The following is a 13,481-nucleotide window of genomic DNA, read 5'->3' on the forward strand; positions in this document are numbered from 1 at the left end:
TCTTTTGACACAACATGCCCTAAAAAGATAATCTTTTGCAACAAAAAATCACACTTCTTGAATTTTGCAAACAACTGCCACTCTCTTAATATCTACAACACAGTCCTCAAGTGTCCCTCATGATCAACTTGGCTTTTGGAATATACAAGAATATCATCAATGAAAACAACAACAAACTGATCGATATACTCAATGAAAACTCTATTTATCATGTCCATGAAAGCTGCTGAGGCATTCGTAAAATTGAATGGCATAATAAGAAATTCATAGTGTCCATATCGTGTTCTGAATGCCGTCTTCAAAATATCTTCATATTTGATCTTAAGCTGATGGTAACCTGAATGTAGATCAATCTTAGAGAAAACTTGTGCCCATTGTAACTGGTCAAACAAATCATCAATTCTTGGTAGTGGGTACTTGCTTTTAACTGTGACCCAGTTCAGTTCTCGATAATCAATACGTACAAAGTCGCATCGAACCATTCTTCTTTTTCACAAAAAAATTGGTGCACCCCATGGTGACACACTAAGGTGAATAAAACCCTTATCCAAAAACTCTTGCAATTGCTCCTTAAGCTCTACTAAGGCCATAAAATACGGTGCCTCTGATATAGGTGTTGTCCTTAGCAGGAGGTCAATCGAGAAGTCAATCTCTCGATCTGGAGGCAATCCTGGAGGATCCTTTAGAAACACATCCTCAAATTCTCTAACAATGGGAATATCTTCAATTTTAGGTCCCTCTGCAGTTGGGGCTACTAGACTAGCTAGGAACCTTGAACATCCTTGTCTTAGTAATCTGGTCCCTTGCAAGGTTGAGATCAATCGAGGTGGGGCGTTTCCTATTTTTGTGCAAAAACTGAATTCCTCTTTGCCCAGGGGTTTGAAAACCACTTCTTTTTTAAAACAGTCAACACATGCATAGTTCCGAGACAACCAGTCCATTCACAAGATTATATAAAATCCCAACATCTCAAATATCATCAAGTCTGCTTGGAGGTGTTTCCCACCAACCTTTACAGGGCAATTTCTAAGTATGGTATTGCAAAATTATGTATTCACCGGTAGGTGTTGCAACAGATAGTGAACAATCAAGACTCTCTAGTACTCTTACATCCAAACAAGCATAGAGACGTGCTATAAAAAAGTGTGTGGCACCTAGATCAAACAAAACAGAAGCATAACGAGAAAATAATTAAAGGATACCTGTAACCATATCATTAGATTTTTCAGCATCTCCTGGGGTAAGGGCTAAAACTTTGTCTGGTGCGATAGCCCTCTAAGCACTCCCTATAAATGGAACTAGAGCATTTCTTTTTAGGCAGTCTCAAGCCATGTGGTTTGGCTGTCCACACTTGGAGCAAACATTCTAGCCCACTAAGTAGTTTCTTGTATGTCTTTTTTTCTCAATTCTTGCAAATTGGATATAATGAACTACTCTGAGACGGGGGCTAGGGGTAGACTTCTTGTTTCTATTGGGCTCTGGTAGTAGTTGTTGGCGTTTCTTTTGATTGAATAGTTATGCATTCACCCTCATATCTTCTTCTATTATAGTGGCTCAAGTAACTAAGTCAATGAAATTACAGATCCTGAGTGGTAAGAGGCGACTTCAAATTCTTGGGTGCAATCCCCATTTAAGCTTCTCACATTTCTTTTATTCATTCGGAAATAGGTAACTTGCGAAAAGCGACAATGCCACAAATTTCACAATGTAACGTTCTATAGTCATGATTCCTTGAACTAGATTAAGAAACTATCTAGCTTTTGCTTCCCAGAGTGTTGGGGGAAAAGAATCATTCTAAAAATGCTAGCAAAAGAGCTTTGAAGATCTTCTCCATCCTTTTTATCCAGTTTTCAACATTGAGTACTTCCAACTTACCATCAAAAGTCAGATGATGTTACTGTGTAAACTGATTTAGAGTACAACCAACTTTGGGATTCCTGACCTCTAAGCTTTGACCATCGGCAAAATGCTAGAGAAGTCTAGTAGCAGCAATAGCCAAAAGCTCATACTTGCTCGGTTGTGGTTCTGCGGACCCTTCAGAGTGCTCATTGCTTCTAGTCATCAGTGTCATTCTAAACAATACAATTCATGCAAACGAGCAACTAATAGTACAAATTTTTCATCAATCTCACAATCAATCAAGAGCATGACAAGAAGCATCAAACATAATAGTAAATAACTTCTCTTGAACTTTGAGCTGGCCATGAGTCATCCTAGGTATTTCCTATCCTAGAACTCTTTTCTCAAGGTCAAAATCCCTTGACTTGGGCTCTAATACCAATTTGTAACACCCCCTTCCCACAGGTTAGGAATATTATGAACATTCATAACATAATGGCAGGTGAAGAAATTCAAAGTCATGAAAAATTGAATCATTAAACTAACTTAACATAACAGTCTTTGATAACATAAAGATAAAACATAATGTAAAGGCATAAACTAGTCCTACGTGGTAAATTCTTATAGAAATAACACTTATTCCAATCTAGGTCTCTAAACTAATATACTCCTGGCTCGCCAACTCTGTGTCCTCGTAATCAACATCTGATATATAAAATAAAAAAACAAATGAGTCAAAGGTTCAGTAATAGCATACCATAATGTAAACTTAACTTAGTTTAGCATTAGGCTTGATTTATAAAATTTAATGTATCATGACATATGCGGAATTAATAACAACACGGAATTCCATATAACATGATGCATGAAAACTAACTCCATACATTTCCTAACAACCCTACATGACTTGTTCATCTTGTCTTTCACTTATTAGTGGTCATCATTATATGTGTGAATCGGTCTAATTGTCGTTGACCGCATATACTTATCGTGACATGAGGTGAACCACGTTTGGGTCCTTGGCACCATAAAATGTATCATATCATGTAATGATACACACTTGCTTCTGTGTGATCACTTAACATATTGTAAACCATGCTTGAGTCCGTTGCACCATCGTAACATGTCATAACATGTAGCGAAACAGGCTTAAATCTATGTTATCACCTAGCATATGGTAAACCACGCTTGAGTTCATGACATGGCATATCATAACCTATGGTGAAACATGCTTGAGTTTGTGTAACTTTAAAATATCATATCTTCATGTGTTTTCTTACTAACTTTCCTAATGCATGAGAACATGTTTGACTTCATGAATTTACTTGGCATCTCATACTCTTGTGCATAGCATAACATTATACATGGCATATTAATATGAGTCTTACACTGCATAGTATAATATAGGCATGGCATAACATGATCTAAACATTACATGGTATACATGATATAAATCTTACATGAACATTACATGGCATATATATGAATTTCATAACATCTCATCCATCTAACAATCCATACCAGCATAGCACCACAATATATCATCGTAATTCATCAAGATTCGTGAAAAATGGTTTATCTTTGACTCGGCTCGTAGCATAGCATAACGTAGGTAAATATCACATTTTTCATGCATAGTCAAAATAATTACAGCACACATATAATAATGAACATGCTACTTACCTCTTATCGCTTCTTCTTGGTTTCTACTTTATAGCTCGTTACCTATATGAGGTACTAGACGTTACTAACTATCTAGAAAACGTGTCAGAGTATTCTACCCATTTGAACACATATCATGAACCTTAATTTAATAAAATACTCAACGATATATTGAATTCAATAAATACTAATATCATATAGTTATTAAAACAATAATATCATATCTAGTCCGTTAAATATAATTTAGTAAGGAATATATATTATCTATTCTATAAAATAACAGTGCAATTAATAATATCATAATTTGGTTTAATAATACCATAGGTCAACTGTAATTTAATAGCCAGCGATATAAGTTTCAATTCGTTAAACATTTTCTAGAAAATAAGTTCAAAGGTTACATAAAGATTCAAATAAAACTTTGGTCTAATTTAAAATCGCTAAAACAATTTCTGCCTGCACAAGGAACGGGCCCACTAAATTGATATACTACTTTATGAAAAACATAAAATAGAGCCCAACATATGACAAAACCCATGTGGTAATCAGCCCTCTTAAGGATTTATAAGGCTCCTGGCCGAATGGACTTAAGGCCCAAGGGATCATTTTTAGATTAAAAGAAGTAGAAGCTTTCTCTAGAAAGCACAAGGCTACGACACAAAGAGCTTGTGAGAAAGGGGAAAACCTTGCAATGGACTCACTAAGAGGAGACTGTGGGTGGTGGTGGTGGATCTGGGAGCTAGTCACAACGGCGCGGCTGGAGGCTCCCTCTAAGTATGGTGGTGTGACACATAGTGTCATAGAGAGAGAGAGAGAGAGAGAGAGAGAGAGAGAGACTGTCAAACCAAAAAACGACAAGGCAGAGGGAGGGATTCTAAAGTGAGCTTACTAGAAAGATGCCAGTTCGACGATGTGTGCCTAGTCAGCGGGTTTTAGGCAACTTTGTGTGCTTCGATGTCCTCCGAGGTGGCCGATGGTGGCAGAAAATATACCCAGTGTTATTTAATTATAGATGATAGATAGGCCTGTTCATCCCGACTGAGTTTTTTCTAGCCCAATCCAGAACCCAGATAATAGGATTTTGGTTATGGGTTCCGACTACCCGAGTTTGTACCTGCATTAAAAAATCAAGTACACCCGAACTGTGTACTGGGTTTTTACCCGAATTTAAAATCTGGTACCCCTTTTTTTTCATTTGAATGTTTTATTTTATTTTATTTTTTTAACAACCTACAGTAATACTCTATCTTTAGCTAACGTGAAAACCTCTTAGGATACAATGCAGGGCTTCTATGCAAGCCATGGTGCTGAGTTAGGGGATAACCCCAACTTTAGTTGTCCAGGTGCTTACTACAGGTTCATGGCCTACTCAACCAGGTGGTAGATGCAAACTTCCAGTAGAAATCTTGGGGGTGTATGAGAAGTTCAGGAGTTATTATCTTGGGACCCATATTGGGCGAAAGCTGTCCTGGCAAATGAACATGAGCACTGCTGATTTGAAAGCAACCTTGGGGAAGGGTTAGAAGCATGAGCTGAACGTTGTGGATGTGGATGGACACTTTTTCCATCTTTCTTTTAAATTGTTGTACTTGTACAAAAACTCTCATTGATGTATCGATATCACATATTATTTATTAAAAAAAGATAGAGCACTACTGTATGTTGTTAAAAAAATTTCAAAAAATAAAAAATAGGTACAACCCTAAAACTTGAGTTCCAGATTTTTAAAACTAGTTTCATCCGATTTTGACCCAAGTCTGACTCGGGTTAACCTAGGTCGAGTTTCGAGTTCTGGTCCGAGTATACCTTGGTTCCCGGGTCAAAACCCGGATGAACAGTACTAATGACAATGGAAGAGGGAAAAGTGCCAAAGGGAAATGAGGACTTACTGAAGGTGTCCTCTAAGTGATTCTGTTGAGGAGATTGAGAGTCTTGGTTTGCTGTGGGGAGGTTACAGTGGTGTTGTGGAAAAATGGAAGTTTTGATTTTTCTGAGAAAGGATCCTGGCCATGGCTGTTGTTGGTCTGAGGGAGGAAATTATGTGAATAAAAGAGAAGATTTAGACTAGGGTTTTGAAGTTTGAATTTGGCTACAAATTAGGAAACTATTTCTACTAGGAAACAGATACCGAGAGGCTTATGGGCGTGAAAGGTGGAAGAATCCCACTAAAAAACAATCACAATCTCAAAATAGATCTAAAAATAATATTACCAAAAAAATAATAATAACAATAATCTTAAATCCAAATTTCAGGACCAAATGTTACACTCCAGGAGCTAGGTTTTGTCGACTCTATTACTAACTTGCTCCTTGACTCCTTTCTTGATTCATTGTTTAGAGGTTTTCTCCATCTGTCTCTTCATCTCTAGCGTCTACTGATTCCATCAAGGTGATAAAGGTAGATGAGGAAGGCAACACACCACGTAATCCTAAGGGGGCACAACCAAAGATGTTGAGCCACTCATTCTTTTGGTCATTCCGGAGGGAAAGATTGCAACACCAACAAAAGAGAACCAGTTGGACAATTGTGCTGAGGGAACCTTTTTTAATATTGAGCATGTTCAAGGAATTTTCCCAATTTTTACAAATTATGTCTTTAATGTTCGAGCTTTACAATTAGTTTTTATATTGGTCTCAACTTCATACTCATTAGGACAATCTCTTTAGATGATCGGTTTTTCTTTTAACGAGTAGAGCCTCGCAAACTGAACATTTTTTTATGTGTTTCCCAATCAAGATGCAAGGATACAAGAACAATCTGGGTCTTTTAAGAATATATTGTTGAATCAGTTGAAGGCTCCATAGGAGAGGATTTACGGATCATGTCTAGTCGGACTCATTGTACCGGCTCGTAGCTTGGCTTATGAATTCAATGAGAAACAAGTTATAAAAGAAATGAAAGAAATAGTAAAATGAAATGGATATTGGATGTGAAACTGAAAGCCGAGGATATAGTTAATATAATGGAAGAAATTCAAGTCATTGATATTAAGGAATATAGTTTTAAAATAAATTAGCTATAAATCACACTGGTAATGGATTAAAAGGATGTATGTGGCAGGCTGATGAAGTTTTCATGATTCTTCGCATGCGACTTCTCAAGCTGTAGATGACTTACGTGATCTAGAGATTTTAATTAATTCATTAATTAACAAGATAGTTTCCAAAATCGTTGTAATTTGTCTTGAATGATCAGCTCATAATCGACCGCTTCATCCACTTTCTACTTCCAAACTGCAAAGATCATTCCTTTCTATTTATGAGCATTGACAAAGTGGATATGATCAACGCATCCTTCCCGTATGAAGCCTTCAATTGACTCATCAACATCTCCTTAAAAGATTCCTAATGTTCTTGCATCCTTGCATTTGTATTGAACAACACATCTGGATATTGTTTGCTCACAAAGCTTACTTGCTAAAACAAAAATACTTATCTCAAGAGATCACTAATTTAATAAGTAGGGGTTTGATTGAGACAAATATAAAAAATTAGTGCAAAGCCTGAACATTAATGACAGAATGTGTGAAAATGGGAGAAATATTACCTTGGACAAGTTTGATGTACAAAAGTGTACGACTATGGACTTGATGGATGCTAGTATCAGAGGCTAGCTCAATCAATTTCCTAGGAGAAACTTAATTACTCAACTTTTAAATGAAATAAGCATTTAATATAATCCCATAGATACATGACAATCATAAGAATCATGGCCAATGACACTGGAAGATACCCTTCAAGCTCCATCTGCCAATTTGTATAGTATAGTGATAAGAAATAAGAGCTCTAATAGCTAGATAGTTAGGGCATAGATGATGGTAGAAGGGATGTCTGCTAGTGACCTCATTTGCTAAATGTTGACAGCATAATGGATGTTATTGAGCATGGTACTTAAGACATGGATTCGCTCTAGGAACCAAGTTTCATTATATTAACTCGTTTTTTTACTCTCTTCCTGATTCATTGTTTTAGAGGTTATGTACATTTGCCTCTTTATCTCTACATCTCTAGCTTCTAGTGATTCCATCGAGGTGAAAGAGGTAGATGAGGAATGGGGCACACCAAGTAATCTTGAGGGGGCGCAACGGAGGATAACGAATCACTTGTTCCTCTAGTAGTTCCGGCGGAAGAGATTACAACAACAAAAAGAAACTTCGTTGGGCACTAGGGTTGAGGGTCTTGTGATTGAGCTGAATTATTGCATTTTTAATGCTTTTAGAACCAATATATCTTAATTCTTTTATTACTTTATCATTGGTTTTATATGGAAAAATGAATAAATCAAAGTTGTGATTTTAATTGATTAAAAGCATGAATTTCTGCTTGAATTCTACCAACTATTGATTACTGTGCATTCTAGTCCATAATTTTTCTTGCTTTCCATTCTCATTTGTATTTGTACCATTGTTCTTCTTGTTCTTCATGTTCATAAAGTTTCTTGAGCTATCTTTCCATCTTTTGGGTTCAATCCATGAACCTCAAAAGATAGAAGCACTTCTTGCCATCCATGAATGGAAGTTGCTCAAGCTAATCTTTCATTGTGTTATTTTGTTGCTGAGTGTTTTCTTTTTTAATCTCCATCTCCATTTTTCGTGCATACCATGGTTCATTATGTTCATGCCTTGTTCATACTTTGTCTTGAGCTTTCCCACCATTCAAACACTCCCAACTCCGTCTAACCTCATACACGGCCACACCAATCACCCCACATCATGCTCACTTAAACTGTGACCCACCATTGCCCTCCAACAAGCCACCAAACTTCCAAAGCCTAGCCTCCACTTGCCGTCCAACCCATCCCTCATTTCCCTCAAACCTAGCCACCACCTAAAAAGTGGTCATTTGCCTTTCCATTAGCTAATTTGCCCTTAGTCATTTCGGCTAGCTACCATCTCACCAATGGATCCCTTCATCCATAAATCCTAACCATCCATCCCATTGCCCATCAACCTAGGATGACCCTAAACCGCCACCTCAAAAGGTTGCCTAGACAAATTGCTTTTCCAAAAGGCCATAAAAGCAAGCTTTCCACCCCTAATTTCGGGAAACATAACACCACTACACAATTATTTTTCCAAAAGGCCAAAAAGCAAGCTTTTTCCATTTCTTTATTCCTATCCACTCAGCAACCCCTCACCAAGAACCAACCCTACTCATCTTACCTTTTTCTTTAACAATTCGGCACCTACCCATCACTCACATGGTCCCTTTTAGCTTACCTCCACATCATTAAACCCAAGCCCCACTTGCCGGCCAACAAAGCTCCCTTTTTCCACAAAACTGTAGTCCACTTACCTAAAAGAGACCCCTAGACACCTTCCTTTAACTTTAGCAAAAGTTGCCCCTCTCAAATAAGGAAATCCTAATCACCCTACTCTCTCACACACGGATCCCTTCACCATCCAACTCTACCCAACACCTATGAGTGGTAACCAACCAATTTGCCTTTCCACTAATCAAGTCACCCCTCATCATTCGGAAAACCCTACCTTCCAACTACCCACGTGAAACCTTAAGCTCTTAACCCTAGACACCCAACACCCCACCGATTACTCATGCCACCTCACACTTAGTCTCATAACCCTAGATGCCCCTCAAACCTCACGGATCCCTTTTTCACACTCAAATAAATCCACCAACTCCTTTCTAACCCATGGAAAAATGCCTCTTTTGTCTACCAAGTGGTTGTATATCACATGAATTTAATCCATTCACATGGCAACAACCTCACATGGCAACAACTTGGCAAGCTGGAAGAAGGAGCTGAAACGTGATCCCATGGAAGAAATGAAAAGGAGCCGGTGCATGATTGAATAAAAAATGTGAAAAGAAGTGAAAGCAAGGAGAGAAGAGGGAGATTGTGATGTGCATGTGATTGAATAAAAAAAAGGAGAATGAATGAGCTGAAAGTCATTGAAGGCTGCTGTCCACCGAAATTATACATTGAAGAAGTAGGTTGCTACCTCTCCACCGAATTTGACATTGAAGAATTAGGCTGCCTCTCCACCGAATTCGACATGGAAGTCATTAAAGGCTGCTGCCTTTCCACCAAATTGGACAATATTGGAGAAGGAAGACAACTAGATGGTTGAGACACACGGCTATAAAAAGACCTTAGAGAACAAAGAGAGAAGAGGGAGGAGAAGAGGGCTGAAATGCTTTGGTGCATGTTCAGCAGTTTTGGGGGGGCTGAAATGCTTTGGTGTTTTGGAGTTTTTTTTATTAAGTGTGCTAATAATTGTTTTAGAATTTTATTTCATTAAGTATAATACCTTAATTTCTTGCAAGTGTGCTAGTTGGTTTTATGGAACAAAAGAATTATTTTAGAAGTTTTAATTAAGTGTGCTAGTTGGTTTTATGCAACAAAAGAATTATTTTAGAAGTTTTAATTAAGTATGCTAGTTGGTTTCATGCAACAAAAGAATTGTTTTAGAAGTTTTAATTAAGTGTGCTAGTTGGTTCCATGCAACAAAAGAATTGTTTTAGAAGTACTCATTAAATGTGTTATCTTAATTTATTGCAAGAAATGTTTGGTTGTAAGCTTTTGTTTTTGATTTTTCTGAAACATCATACGTGGGGAGTAGAGGAGTTGTTCTAAAGTTTTCATTAAAGGTTTGGAAATTAATTTTCAAGAGTGATACGTGAGAAGTTGGTTCTTTTTGTTTTGGATTTCAATTGAATGGTGAAAGGGAGTTTTCGTCCAAACTTTTCGTTCTCTGTTTTTATTTAACTTCAGTTTAAAGTTTATGGAATACTTTTGAAATTTTTTTTTTGGCTTAGAAGTTTGGGTAAATATGATACATGGGGAGTAAAGGGAGTTGAGCTTTTCATTCGTGAAGTGAATTGAGTCGGTTTAGATTTATTTTTCTGAAAGAGTTTTAGTTGGTTTGAATTATATTTTTCAGAGAGTGAAGGAGAGAGCTTTTGTTTTAGTTGGGCAATTTATTTGTTGTTTACTTATTTTGTGTTATCTATTTTTTTCACTTTTTTAAGTTTTCATTTAATAGTGATTACAATTGTTATGGATTAATTTTGAGAATTTGTGATTTGAATACAAAGATGAATTCTAGAATCTTGGTTTTGGGCATTTTCAATTTTCAGTTTGTGTTTTATCAATTACTTTCTAATCTAGTTTAATCTTAGCTTAGTTTTATTAATTTCTTAGTTCAATTGCATATTAGATTGATTAAAGTTTAAATAGGATTTAAATAATTTCAGTTTCATTGTTTAATTGTTAGATTAATTAAGATTGTTTAATTTAGTTGACTCTTTGATTAATAATTTCAATTTGTTAGTCTTTTACATTTCATTTCGACACTCAAAAATCTAAAAACATGAATCTAGTCCATGACTAGTACCCTTTTCCATCCATTGCACATACCATCATTTTATTTTCTCTTTGTGAAGTTTTTCACCCTTTTCAACGAGTTTGATTTTTAAGTAACTTTCCCTGAGAAGACGATTTAGGAATTTATTCCTAATTATTATACGACATCTTCTTGCACTTGGGATAGCTTTAGTGCTACTCATTTTTGAGTGAGTCATTTTGCAGTTTTCTATAATTTTATAATGAGTTTGTTCGAGGCATTTTCCTGATTTTTACACATTATATCACCAATGTTCGAGCTTTACACTTAGTTTTTATATTTATCTCAATTTCCTACTCATTACGGCAATCCCTCTAGATCATCATTGTTTCTTTTGACGAGTAAAGCCTCATAAGCTGAACATTTTTCAATGTGTTATCCGGTATGGATGCAAGGACACAAGAACATTGGGAGTCTTTTAAGGATATATTGATGAGTTAATTGAAGGCTCCATAGAGAGGATTTGCTGATCATGTATGGTTTAACTCTTAACATTCATTGCTTGGCTTATGAATCCTATCATAAATAGATGATAAAGGAAATTAAAGAAATAGTAAAATGAAAGGGATAGTGGAAAGGCACTGAAAGTCGATTACGTAATTTATCTAATTAGTGAAAGTCAGAGTATTGCTTTTAAGGAATTTGGTTTTTTAAAGAAATTAGCTATAAATCATGTCGATATGTAATGGATTAAAAAGATGTGTGCGGTAGGTTGATGAAGTTTTCATGGTTCCTCACTTGTGACTTCTCAAGGTGGGGGATGATTTACAAGATCTAGGGATTTTGCTCAATTCATTAACATGGTAGTTGAAAAGAATGATCATTGTAATTTGTCTTGAATGATCATCTCATAATCGACTGTTTCATCCACTTTCTACTTCCAAAATGGCAAAGATCTTACCTTTCAATTACTCCATTAACAAAATGATCATAATCGCTAGAACTCAAAGCCATCTCTACCTTGAGAAGTCATCAGCAAGGAATCATAAAACTTTATCTGCCTTCCTCACACATCCTTTAATCCAAAATAGGTGTGGTTTATAGCTAATTTCTTCAAAAATTGGATTCCTTGGAAGTAATCACCTCATTTTTACCAATTAGATAAATGATATCTCCAATTAGATTCCTTGAAAGTTACAAGTACTGGCAGACTAGAGATGATTATTGCAACTTTCCTATATGAAGCCATCAATTGATTCATCAACATCTCCTAAAAAGACTCCCAATGTTCTTGCATCCCTACATCCATATTGGACAACACACTGGGATTTTTTTGGTCATTGAGCTTTACTCGTCGAAAAAAAAAAATCTCTAGAGAGATTGTTTTAATGAGTAGGGATTTGATTGAGACAAATATAAAAAATGAGTGTAAAACTAGAATATTAATGACAATGTATGAAAATAGGGGAAATGTTTTGAAAAGCTCTGTAGAAATGTGAACGACTTTGGACTTGATGGATGCTAGTATCAGAGGCTATATCTCAATCAATTTTCCCCAAAAAAAAACTTTCTTATTCAACTCGAAAATGTAGAGGCCTTTACCATAGTCCCATAGATACATGACCATCTCAAGAATCATGGCCAATGACACAAGAAGATACCCTCTAGGCTCCATCAACCAATTTGTAGAGTATAGTGCTTAGAAATAGGAGTTCCAAGAGCTAGATATTTAGGGCATATATGAAGATAGGGAGGCCTACCAGCCACCTCCTCTGCTAAATGTTGTCTACACAATTGATGTTATTTGGTGCCTAAGACCTGGATTCACTCTCAAAGCTAAGTTTTCTTGACTCTATTACTGGCTTGCTCCTTGATTATCTTCCTGATTCATTATTTTAGATGTTATCTCCATTTGACTAGATGCTGAGATGAAGAGGCAGATAGAGAGAACCTCTAAAACAAAGAAACAAGAAGGGAGTCAGGGAGAGAGTCAGTAATAGAGTTGATAAAACCTGGCTTCAGTAGCGAATTCTAGTCTTAGGCTCCATGCTTAACAACATCAATTAAAGGGTAAATGTTTAATGGAGGAGGTGGCTGGCAGGTCTCCCTTTATCTATGCCCTAACTAGCTAGCTCTTGGGACTCCTGTTTCCGAACACTATACTTTACAAATTGTCTAATGGAGCCTAGAGGGTATCTTCCCATGTCATTGGCAAGGATTCTCGTAACTGTCATGTATCTATGGTAAATGCTTATTGCATCTATATTGAGTTTAACAATAAAGTTTCTACCAGGAAATTGAATGAGATAGCTTCTGATCCTAGCATCCATCAAGTCAAAAGTTGTGCACTTTTGTACACCGAGCTTGTCCATTTTTCCCTCATTTCTTATATTTGTCTCAACCAAATCCCTACTCTTTAAAAAACCCATCCAGAGAATTTGTTTTTGTTTCAACGAGTAAAATTTTGTGAGAAAAAATATCTCGATGTATTGTCCAATATAGATGCAAGGATGCAAGAACATTGAGAGTCTTTTAATGAGATGTTGATGAGTCAATTAAAGGTTTCATATTGGAATGATGCATTGATCTTATCTTTCTCATAACTTGGCTTATGAATCAAATGATAGCAAAGTGGCAAGTGAGATGAAAGAAATAGTAAAAAGAGATGGGATG

The sequence above is a fragment of the Carya illinoinensis genome, chromosome 2, assembly GCF_018687715.1.
Source record: "Carya illinoinensis cultivar Pawnee chromosome 2, C.illinoinensisPawnee_v1, whole genome shotgun sequence".
In the NCBI taxonomy this organism is placed as follows: domain Eukaryota; kingdom Viridiplantae; phylum Streptophyta; class Magnoliopsida; order Fagales; family Juglandaceae; genus Carya; species Carya illinoinensis.